The sequence below is a fragment of the Elephas maximus genome, chromosome 9, assembly GCF_024166365.1.
Source record: "Elephas maximus indicus isolate mEleMax1 chromosome 9, mEleMax1 primary haplotype, whole genome shotgun sequence".
Taxonomy (NCBI): Eukaryota; Metazoa; Chordata; class Mammalia; order Proboscidea; family Elephantidae; genus Elephas; species Elephas maximus.
This window is the reverse complement of record NC_064827.1, coordinates 47,050,132-47,062,327: the sequence shown is the minus strand read 5'-3', so window position 1 is coordinate 47,062,327 and position 12,196 is coordinate 47,050,132. Positions and strand designations below refer to the sequence as shown.

The 12,196-nt window shown below is 41.1% G+C and overlaps 1 protein-coding gene across 1 annotated transcript in view; it reads left to right on the top strand.

The window, feature by feature from the left end:
- Window positions 1–9,323, top strand: part of XPA (XPA, DNA damage recognition and repair factor) — a 556,316-nt gene extending 546,993 nt beyond the window's left edge. The window contains exon 7 of the transcript XR_007518770.1: window positions 9,307–9,323. The gene's annotated coding sequence lies outside the window, so the exon portion shown is untranslated. The remainder of the gene's footprint in view (window positions 1–9,306) is intronic.
- Window positions 9,324–12,196: the final 2,873 nt, after the last annotated feature.

The window sequence follows — 12,196 nt, the reverse complement described above, 5'->3', positions numbered from 1 at the left end:
GAAGGCCTCACACTACCTGATTTTAGAACATATTATACTGCCACGGTAGTCAAAACAGCCTGGTACTTGTACAACAACAGATACATAGACCAATGGAACAGAATTGAGAATCCAGACGTAATTGTATCCACCTATGAGCAGTTGGTATTTGACAAAGGCCCAAAGTCCATTAAGTTGCAAAAAGACAGTCTCTTTAACAAATGGTACTGGCATAACTGGATATCCATCTGCAAAAAAATGAAACATGACCCATACCTCACACCACATACAAAAACTAACTTGAAATGGATCAAAGACCTAAATATAACATCTAAAACGATAAAGATCATGACGACGCTATGAGCCCTAATACATGGCATAAACAGAATACGAACCATAACTAACAATGCACAAACACCAGAAGAGAAACTAGATAACTGCGAGCTCCTAAAAATCAAACACTTATGCTTATCGAAAGACTTCACCAAAAGAGTCAAAAGACAACTTACAGACAGAAAAATTGTGGCTACGACCTATCTGATCTGATCTAATAATACCAGCATCTAATCTCTAAAATCTACAAGATACTGCAAATCCTCAACAATAAAAAGACAAATAACCCAATTAAAAAATGGACAAAGGATATGAACAGACATTTCACCAAAGAAGACATTCAGACAGCTAACAGATACATGAGGAAATGCTCATGATCATTAGCCATTAGAGAAACTACAATGAAATACCATCTCAGCCCAACAACGCTAGTATTAATCCAAAAAACACAAAATAAATGTTGGAGAGGTTGTGGAGAGACTGGAACACTTACACACTTCTGGTGGGACTGTAAAATGGTAAAACCACTTTGGAAAACGATTTGGCGATTCCTTAAAAAGCTAGAAATAGAAGTACCATATGATCCAGAAATCCCACTTCTTGGAATATATCCTAGAGAAATAAGAGCCGTCACATGAATAAATATATGCACACCCATGTTCATTGCAGCACTGTTCGCAACAGCAAAAAAATGGAAACAACCTAGGTTCCCATCAACAGATGAATGGATAAAGAAATTATGGTATGTACCCACAATGGAATACTACGCAGTGATAAAAAACAATGATGAATCCATGAATCATCTCACAATATGGATGAACCTGGAAGGCATTATTGAGGGAAATTAGTCTTTCTCAAAATGACAAATATTGTATGAGACCACTATTAGAAGAACTCAAGGAAAGGTTGAAACACAGGAGAAAACATTGTTTGATGGTTACATGGGTAGGAAGGGAGGGAGAGGGGAATTCACTAACCAGATAGTAAAACCAAAAAAACCAAACCCACTGCCATCGGGTCAATTCCGACCCATAGCAACCCTATAGGACAGAGTAGAACTGCCCCACAGAGTTTCCAAGGAGCGCCTGGAGGATTTGAACTGCCAACCTCCTGGTTAACAGCTGTAGTAATTACCCACTACACCACCAGGGTTTCCAAAGTAGACAAGAATTATCTTAGATGAAGGGAAGGACAACACACAATACACGGGAAGTCAGCACATCTGGACTAAACCAAAAGCTAAGAAGTTTCCTGAACACAACCAAACATTCTGAGGGAAGAGTAGCAGAGGCAGGGGTCTGGGAACCACGTTTTCAGGGGATATCTAAGTCAGTTGGCATAACAAAGTTTATTAGTAAAATGTTCGCGTTCCACTTTGGTGAGTGGTGTCTGGGGTCTTAAAAGTTACTGAGCAACCATCTAAAATGTAACAATTGGTCCCAACCCACCTGGAGCAAAGGAGAACGAAGAACACCAAAGACACAAGGAAAATATTAGCCCAAGAGACAAAAGGGCCACATAAACCAGAGACTCCATCAGCCTGAGACCAGAAGAACTAGATGGTGCCCAGCTACCACCAATGACCGCCCTGACAGGGAACACAACAGAGAGTCCCTAATGGAGCAGGAGAAAAGTGTGGTGCACAACTCAAATTCTACTTAATGGTCTGACTGAAACTAGAGGAACCCCTGAAGACATGGCCCCTGGACTCTCTGTTAACCCAGAAATAAAATCATGCCCAAAGCCAACTCTTCAGACAAAGATTAGACTGGACTATAAAGCATAAAATAATGCTCGTGAAGACCAAACTCACTGCATCAAGTTGATTCTGACTCATAGCGATCCTGTAGGACAGAGTAGAACTCCCCCATAGAGTTTCCAAAGAGCACCTGGCGGATTCGAACTGCTGACCTCTTGGTTAGCAGCCTTAGCACTTAACCACTACACCACCAGGGTTTCCTTCAAGTAGGTACACGAGACTAAATGGGTAGCTCCTGTACAGAGATGGGATTAGAAGGCAGAAAGGGATAGGAGCTGGTTGAATGTACACAGGAAATCCGGGATGAAAAGAGGGAGTGTGCTGTCACATTATAGGGATTGCAACTAGGGCCACCTAACAATACACGTATAAATGTTTGTATAAGAAATTATCTTGAGCTGTAAACTTTCATCTAAAACACAAGAAAAACAACAACAAAAAGATTCTGCATAGCGTCAAGGGGAATTATATTGTCTCTCGTTAGCGCAGTCTGGGGGCTGCAGGGGCTGACTTCTGGTGGTCTATCTCTCTGATGGGTCCTTTGGCAAGGAGAGGGCTAAGCCAGGAGCTGCTGCCCAGAGCTCATTATCATAGCTGCTCCTGCTTCCCCTGGAGGTGGTGGCTTGGTGAGGTCCTGCGGGCCCCAATATACTTCTGGACCAAAGAAGACTTGGCCTCTCGGTAGACCCTGGGACTAGCCTCCTGGGCTGAAGGAGTACCTGCAGGACCTCTCACAGTGTCTCATAGCTGTCTTGGGACATCCAGGAAAAAGCCCCTAGTCAACCCTTACTGGAGGGTGAAGAAGGAGAGATCAGGAGGCTCCCTTAGGGGGTGCTCTGACCTAGACGGAAGGAGTCATGGGTGACCCTTGGCTGCTAACTGAAAGGTTGGAGAGTCCAGTGACCCAGAAGAAAGGCCTGGTGATCCACTTCTGAAAAATCAGCCATTGAAAACTCTATGGAGCACAGTTCTACTCTGATATGCATGGGGTCACCATGAGTTGGAATCGACTTGACAACGACTAGTTTATACCTGTCGATGTAATGTAATGTAATGTAATGTAATGTAATGTAATGTAATGTAATGTAATGTAATGTAATGTAATGTAATGTAATGTAATGTAATGTAATGTAATGTAATGTAATGTAATGTAATGTAATGTAATGTAATGTAATGTAATGTAATGTAATGTAATGTAATGTAATGTAATGTAATGTAATGTAATGTAATGTAATGTAATGTAATGTAATGTAATGTAATGTAATCACTTTCCATATTGCAATATAAAGTAATATAATTAATCAATCCCTCTAGTGTAGGGTATATCCTAAATCGAATCACTTCTGAGTTATAAAAGCAGCAGATTACACGCAGAGGCACACAAACAGAGGAAGACAAATGCGTGTGAGGATTGACTACAAACCAAGTAATACCCACAGCTACTGACACTGAAGGAGTCAAAATGGCTGAGACCCTGATTTGGACTTTTATCCTCCAGAACTGTGAGAAAATAAATTTCAGTTCTTCAGAGCAATCCATTCTTGGTATTTCTATTACAACAGCACTAGGAAACTGAGATTGCCACAAATAAGCTAGAACCAGGGGCATCATTAGGGGGCTGCAGGGGGTGTGGACTGTACCAGGTGACACTGTTGGGGGGTGATACCAGCAGTGCCTGCAACGACAGCAGTGATGTCATCAGTCCCTCCCCTGAATGGGGAGCTAGGAGCAGGGCGCCTGGTCCCTGCCTGACCCCGCCTGGACCCTTGTTTCTGCCCACAGAGCTGTGCTTGCTGGTACACACCCTGTTAGGTCTGCATTGGGGTGCCCAGGAGCTGCTCCGTCTGCGCCCAGGGCTGCAGCACCTGGCCCCAGCCCGCCCAGTGCTGTCACTCCAGGAGTCGCTAGGGTACTCTGCCCTCAAGCGGCGGGCTCACTCAGATACCGGACACCCTTGAACCCCAGCTGGGCCCCATGCACTATTGTTTTCACTGCTGCCAGGGGGGTGGGATGGGAGGGAGGGTGACACCATGAGTTACTGCACTGGGTGACACCACTCCTACTGGTGAGAAGTATTACAACATTTTCTAATCAGTTTCCATCTCTTGCTGTATTGTTCCCTCTTGGATCTATCACTCTCCATCCCCACTTCCCTTCCTTTTTCCCTCTCCCTGATATCTGCCTCTAGCTCATAAACTTCCCTCACCCCAATGTTCACCTCAAGCTCATAAACCAAAACTGTTACACCATGAGTCACCGCACTGGGTGACACCAACACCACTGTCCAGAACTGTTATTTCCCTCTTGAATCTACCACTCTCCTTTCCCACTTGCCTTCCTTCTTCCCTCTCCTCAGTGTCCACCTCCAGCTCATAAACTTGCTCACATTTTCTCCCTCCATGGATTGGGAAAGACTAAAGACAAGGTCTCAGTCATTTACCCAATTTATGATGAGGATTACTAGTGGCAATAATCAGCATAAAATAAAATTGACAAGGGTTAAAGCCCCACAGAGTGGACATTTTTATTGACAAAGAATTGAATCTTCTTGACACTATGTTGATTTGCTAAATGCGACCCAGGGCACTTGAACTTGGTAGAAATAGTGGCCACAAAACAAGAGCCACAATGACAGACAATATCGTGAGTCAATTTTAATATATGCCATCTCAAAGAACCTGATGATAAACCAAGTCTTTATAGCCTTGATTGAACTAATTCAATTAAGATCAAAATGAGAATTGGAAAACTTGGGAAGACAAGAACTAAATCAAAGAGAAAAATGACCAGAGGAGTCAACTAACTTTACTATGCTTGATCTGAAAAAAATAATTTTCCCATAAAACTTAAGCAGTGTTGATGTCATTCTTGTTAAAATGTTCCTAAGAGCAGAGCCAAATGCCCAGGTCTGGGGTGTAGGGAGGGAGACGTGGATGAGTGGGCTTTGGTTAACGCATCTGCGGTCTTTCATTACTCTCTGTGCAACCCCCACCCACCTGCTGATGCACTGCTCCCATTCCTCTAGGTTTGTAATCACTGTCTTACCAGTGGTTTTTGTATTTCCAAAGGAGTTGAGTTTTTACACTAATAGCTGCCTCCTTAATCAATTCATGAGACTTAAAAGGTCATTTATCATTGAAAATTGCAACTGGAATCACCAAAACACTGCACTGGCCCATGGATGCTAAGGAATTGCATTCTACATTGATAATTGTACCCAGTCTTTAATGAGATTCTTATTAACATATACATTATTAATTAGATTATTAATGCAGATGTCATTTTGAGTCACACCAGGATTCCCGATGGCTCGCATGATCATTAAGCCTTGCTAATTTGCACGATGAATTAATATTATATTAAAGGTTCTCTCTACTGTGCATTCCAAATTGAACACTTACTTTTGACATCTTGCCCACAGCACCCACAGCACTCGCTTGTTAAGGAGAGCAATAAGAGGGAAACATTTTCATTCCAAGACCTGGGAGCTCCTATCTTGCAAATAACTTTGGGGCCTGTAAGCAGATAGGGAAGGGAAGGCAGAGAGAGTGGGGAGGGGAGAGGAAGCCCCTCTCCCCCTACACCCTATGGGAGAGGCCTGCTGTTCTTTAATTAGGAAGGTTTCCTAATGTCTCTGAAATAGAATATTTAAATTTTGCTGATTATAAAGTAGCATTTATTCATTGTAAATAATTTAGAAAATACACATAAGCAAACCGGAGAAAATTTATATCACCCATTCTCTCAGCACTCAGTAATTACCACTCTGAACATTCTCATGTGATGTCTTAATCTAGTTTCTCAATGCTTAGGCGGGCTTTTACAAAAATACAATAATACTCAACATACTCTTTATTAACTTGCCACTTGTACTTAATATTTCATAAAGTTTTCCATATTATTAAATATTTTTCTATGACATCATTGTCACATTATATATATATCAATCTACTTTATTCTTTTTTATAAGGTATGTAGTACAAATAGGAGCCCTGGTGGCACAGTGGTTAAGGACTCGGCTTCTAACTGAAAGGTTGGCAGTTCAAACCCACCAGTTGCTCCAGGGAGAAAGATGTCAGTCTGCTCCCGTAAAGATTACAGCCTTGGAAACCCTAAGGCAGTTCTACTCTGTCCATTAGGGTTGCTATGACTCAGAATCCAATCGATGGCAATGAATTCGGTTTTATAAATGTATGTGTATGTATATATATGATGTATCAGAACTTCGTTTCTATTTATGGATGAATAATATTCAATTGTGTGATAAACCACATTTTGTTTATTCATCCATTTGTTGATAGACTCAAGTTTTTTCTACCTTTTGGCTATTGAATAGTGCCGCAATGAACATTGGTGTACAAGTACCTGTTTGAGTACTTGCCCTCAAAAACACCTAACCCATTGACTCTAAGGAAGAAAATCTGGTGATCTGCTCTCATAAAGATTACAACATAGGAAATTTTGGAGGCAATTCTACTGTGTCATAGAAGGCCACTATGAGTTGGAATTGACGCAATGGCACACGGTAACAACAACAACAATGGTTAACGACATTGAGCATGTTTTCATTTGCTTGTTGGTTACATAGTGCCATTTTTCTGAGAGAACTCTTTCAGAAACAAAAATCTACGTTGTTTCAATTTTTGTGGGGGTATAATTGTTACTGTAATGAACATTCATTGACATCTAACTTTTAAGCAGGAAAAATAGAATTTTAATATTTTATTTTAAATCCAGCCATGTCTGTTGAGTTTTCTACAGATACATTGATTTAGGGTCAGAAGACCTGTGTTGAAATTGTTACTCCATTATTTCTTTCTTGTATGACCTTCCCCCTCTCCAAGCCTCACTTTCTTTTTCAGGAAATCAGGGGAAACATGTCCAGACTTTCTTCCTTCGTTAGGTTGTTTGTGGGGATCAGCTAAGTGAATGAATGTGAACAAGGTCGAACAACTTTAAAACAGTGTAGATCCACAGAAGATAACAGTCCTGCCCCATGTTGTTTGAACACCGTGCCTAGTACTTTCACCCACATAGGGAAAAAGAGATTGCTGTACTCCAAGACCTGAAGATCCAGGTTCTGCACCTTGCAGGCCAGTCAGTTCAGCTCTGGGCTGCCTGGCCCTGGGTCCCATGGTGTCGTCCAGCTACAGTGGTGCAGCTGCACGCTTTTCTAACAGGGTGATGCAGTCTCACCTGGACGCCTGTCCACCTCTAATCGGTCCCCATCACACACATGCTGGCCCAGCTGTGGTCAGAAGTGGTCTTGTGGTCGGAGAACCTGACCCAGCTTCCAGAAACTGAACTCTCTCAGACATTGGCCATCTCATCATTCAGGCTCCTGAGTTGTGGTTTTCACTGAAGCCTCAGGACTGGTTTTTTAAAAAGTATAAACACCAGTGCTTATTGAACAGAAGTTTTGGAGGGAAACCATTCACTGTGGGAATAGATCCTTCGCCCCCTAACGCAGTGGTTCTTCAGCTGCAGGTGATTTTGCCCTTCAGCATTGTCTAGAGACATTTTTGGTTGTCACAACTGAGGATGGCATGCTACTGGCATTTAGTGGAGGCCAGGGATCTGCTAAGCAGCCTGCAGTGCACAGGACAGCTTGCTTGAACAGAGGATTATCTGGGCCAAATGTCAGTAGTGCCGAGGCTGAAAAACCCTGCTCTAAAGAAGTCCTCTTATTACTGCAAGTACCTTATGAGAGCAAGTTCTCCTAGTTGAGGCTTTAAAAATATTCAGATGACAAAAAGTCAGTTTGGCCACAATTTTCCCAAGTCTCAAGTGCTGAGTAATGCAGCATCTGTCTTTTTACCTCGTTTAGGACACACAGAACTATTGCTCAGAGGTTCAACCACGAGCCTTCATGGCACCTTTGTGCAAATTAGAACAAGATGCCCCCTGCCACATAAATTTTTTAATGAATATATTATTTATGTATCAATAACAACATAATTATAACAAAGTCATTTTGTAGAACACAAAAGAATATTTGAAATTTATTGAGATATGTGTGTCATATTTATATTATACCACAATAAAATATTTTCAATAAAATAATCTACCATTTGTCTGTCAGTTTGTCATACTGTAGCAGCTTGCGTGGTGTGTGATGCTGAAAGCTATGTCACCAGCATTTCAAATACCAGCAGGGTTACCCATGGTGGACAGGTTTCAGCAGAGCTTCCAAAGAAAGATTAGGAAGATGGACCTGGCAGTCTACTTCTGAAAAAAAATTAGCCAGTGAAAACCTTATGAATAGCAAAGGAACATTGTCTGATATGGTGCCAGAAGATGAGCTGCTCAGGTTGGAAAGCACTCAAAAGACGTCTGGGGAAGAGGCGCTGCCTCAAAGTAGAATCAACCGTAATAACGTGGATGGAGTCAAGCCTTCAGGACTGTCATTTGTTGATGCGGCATGGCTCAAAACATCAAGAAACAGCTGCAAAAATTCATTAATAATAGGAACATGGAATGTACGAACTGTGAATCTAGGAAAATTAGAAGTCATCAAAAATGAAATGGAACACATAAAGACCGATATCCTAGGCATTAGTGACCTGAAATGGACTGGCATTTGGCCATTCTGAATCAGACAATCATATGGTTTACTATACTGGGAATGACAGCTTAAAGAGGAATGGTGTTATATTCATTGTAAAAAAGAACATTTCGAGAGCTATCCTGAATTACAATGCTGTCAGTGATAGGATAATATCCATATGTCTACAAGGAAGACCAGTTAATATAATCATTATTCAAGTTTACACACCAAGGATGAAGAAGTTGAAAAATTTTCCCAACTTCTGCAGTTTGAAATAGATCAAACACGCAATCAAGTTGCATCGATAATTACTGGTGATTGGAATGCTAAAGAAGAAGGATCAGTAGTTGGAAAAATTGGCCTTGGTAATAGAAATGATGCCATAGATCACATGATAGAATTCTGCAATATCAATGACTTCTTCATTGCAAGTACATTTTTTCAACAACGTAAATTATGGTGACTATAAACGTGGACCTTGCCAGATGGAATACGCAGGAATAAAATCAACCACATCTGTGGAAACAGACTATGGAGAAGCTCAATATTGTCACTCAGAACAAGGTCAGGGGCTGACTGCAGAACAGACCATCAATTGCTCATATGTAAGTTCAAGTTGGAAACCCTGGTGGCTTAGTGGTTAAGTGCTATGGCTGCTAACCAAGGGTCGGCAGTTTGAATCTGCCAGGTGCTCCTTGGAAACTCTATGGGGCAGTTCTACTCTGTCCTATAGGGTCACTATGAGTCGAAATCGACTTGGCAGCACTGGGTTTGGTTTTGGTTTTGGATTTCAAGCTAAAGCTGAAGAAAATAAGAGCAAGTCCATCGGAGCTAAAATAAGACCTTGAGTGTATTCCACCTGAATTTAGAGACTTCTTAAGAACAGGTTTGACAGATTAAACACTAATGACCAAAGACAAAAAGAGTTGTGAGATGACATCAAGGGCATCATACATGAAGAAAACAAGAGGTCATGAAAAAGACAAAAAAAAGAAAGTAAGGACCAAAATGGGTGTTACAAGAGACTCTGAAACTTGCTCTTAATTGTAGAGCAGCTAAAGCAAATGGAAGAAATGATGACATGAAAAAGCTGAGCCAATTTCAAAGGGCAGCTCCAGAAGACAAAGTTTTATAATAAAATATGCAAAGAACTGGAGTTGGAAAACCAAAAGAGAACACACTCAGCATTTCTCAAGCTGAAAGAACTGAAGAAAAAATTCAAGCCTCAAGTTGCAATAGTGAAGAATTCTATGGGCAAAATATTGAATGACTCAGGAAGCATCAGAAGAAGATGGAAGGAATACAGACAGTTGCTGTGCCAAAAAATTGGTTGATGTTCAACCATTTCAAAAGGTAGCATATGATCAAGAACCGATGGTACTGAACGAAGAAGTCCAAGCTGCACTGAAGGTATTGGTGAAAAACAAAGCTCCAGGAATTGACAGAATACCAATTGAGATATTTCAACAAATAGATGTTGAAGCTCTCACTCCAAGAAATTTGGAAGACCACTATCTGGTCAACTGACTGAAAGAGATCCATATTTGTGCCTATTCCCAAGAAAGGTGATCCAACAGAATGTGGAAATTATCAAGCAATATCATTAATATCATATGCAAGTAAAATTTTGCTGAAGATCATTCAAAAGTGGTTGCAGCAGTACACTGATGGGGAACTGTCAGAAATTCAAGCCAGATTCAGAAGAGGACGTGGAACGAGGGATATCATTGCTAATGTCAGGTGGATCTTGGCTGAAAGCAGACAATACCAGAAACATGTTTATCTGTGTTTTATTGACTATGCAAATGCATTTGAGTGTGTGAATCATAACAAATTATAGGTAACATTGCAAAGAATAGGAATTCCAGAACACTTAATTTTGCTCATGAGAAACCTGAACATTGATCAAGAGGCAGTCTTTTGAACAGAACAAGGGGATATTGCATGGTTTAAAGTCAGGAAATGTGTGTCGGCGTTGTATCATCTCACCATACTTATTCAATCTGTATGCTGAGCAAATAATCCGAGAAACTGGACTGTATGAAGAAGAACATGGGATCAGGATAAAAGGAAGACTCACTAACAACCTGTGATGTGCAGATGACACAACTTTGCTTGCTAAAAGTGAAGAGGTCTTGAAGCACTTACCGATGAAGATCGAAGACCACAACCTTCAGTATGATTGCACTACAACATAAAGAAAACAAAAATTGGATCAAGAAGCAATATCGTGAGAAGTGGAGAAAAGATTGAAGTTGTCAAGGACTTCATTTTACATGGATCCACAATGAATGCCCACGGAATTAGCAGCCAAGAAATCAAACTATGTATTGCATTGGGCAAATCTGCTGCAAAACACGTCTTTAAAATGTTAAAAAGCAAAGATACCACTTTGAGAACTAAGGTGTGCCCGAGCCAAGTTGTGGTATTTTCAATTGCTTCATATGCATGTGAAAGCTGGATAATGAATAAGGAAGAGTGAAGAAGAATGGATGCCTTTGAATTATGGTGTGGGCAAGGAATATTGAATATACCATGGACTGCCAGAAGAACAAACAAATCTGTCTTGGGAGACATACAGCCAGAAAGCTCCTTAGAAGTGAGGATGGCGAGACTTTGTCTCACATACTTTGGACATGTTTTCAGGAGGGACCCGTCCCTGGAGAAGGACGTCATGCTTGGTAAAGTAGAGGGTGATCAAAAAAGAGGAAGACCCTCAATGGGATGGATTGATACACTGGCTGCAACAATGAGCTCAAACATAGCAATGATTATGAGGATGTTTAGTTCTTCTGTACACCGGGTCACTATGAGTTGGAATTGACTCAACAGCACCTAAAAACAATAATTAGGATTAGAATACAATTATTTGTTTTTAAATTGTTATATTTGTATTGGACTCCTCTTGTGCCCCACTTCACATCCTCTCAGCCACCTATTACTCCAGCTGTTTCTGAGGTAATCGCAGTGGGCAAGTGTAACCAATAGCACCTCACCTCATCTGATCCCAGTCTCTTGGTTTCAGCTCTGGGACTTTCCTATTGCAGCCTCTTAGGACATTCTGACAAACTTTGAAGTACAGGAAGTTAGGACCTCACTGAGCAACAACGTCTGGCCAGTGGGGAATGGGCACCAGTAGACACATACTCCATTCTTCCGTCTTGTTTTTGTTGTTGTTAGGTGCTATTGAGTCAACTCTGACTCACAGTGACCCTATGTATATAATGGAATGAAATGCTGCCCGGTTCTGTGCCATCCTCACAATCATTGCTATGTTTAAGTCCATTGCTGCAGTCATTGTGTCAATCCACCTCATTGAGGGTCTTCCTCTATTTTGATAACCCTTTACGTGCCCATTCCAAAGAAAGGTAATCCACAGGAATGCAGAAATTATCAAACAATATCATTAATATCACATACAAACAAAATTTTGCTGAAGATAATTCAAAAACAGCTACAGCCACACATCAACAGGGACTTCCAGAAATTCAAGCCAGAGGAATATCATTGCTGATGTCAGATGGATCTTGGCTGAAAGCAGAGGATACCAAAAAGAGATTTACCTGTGTTTTATTGAC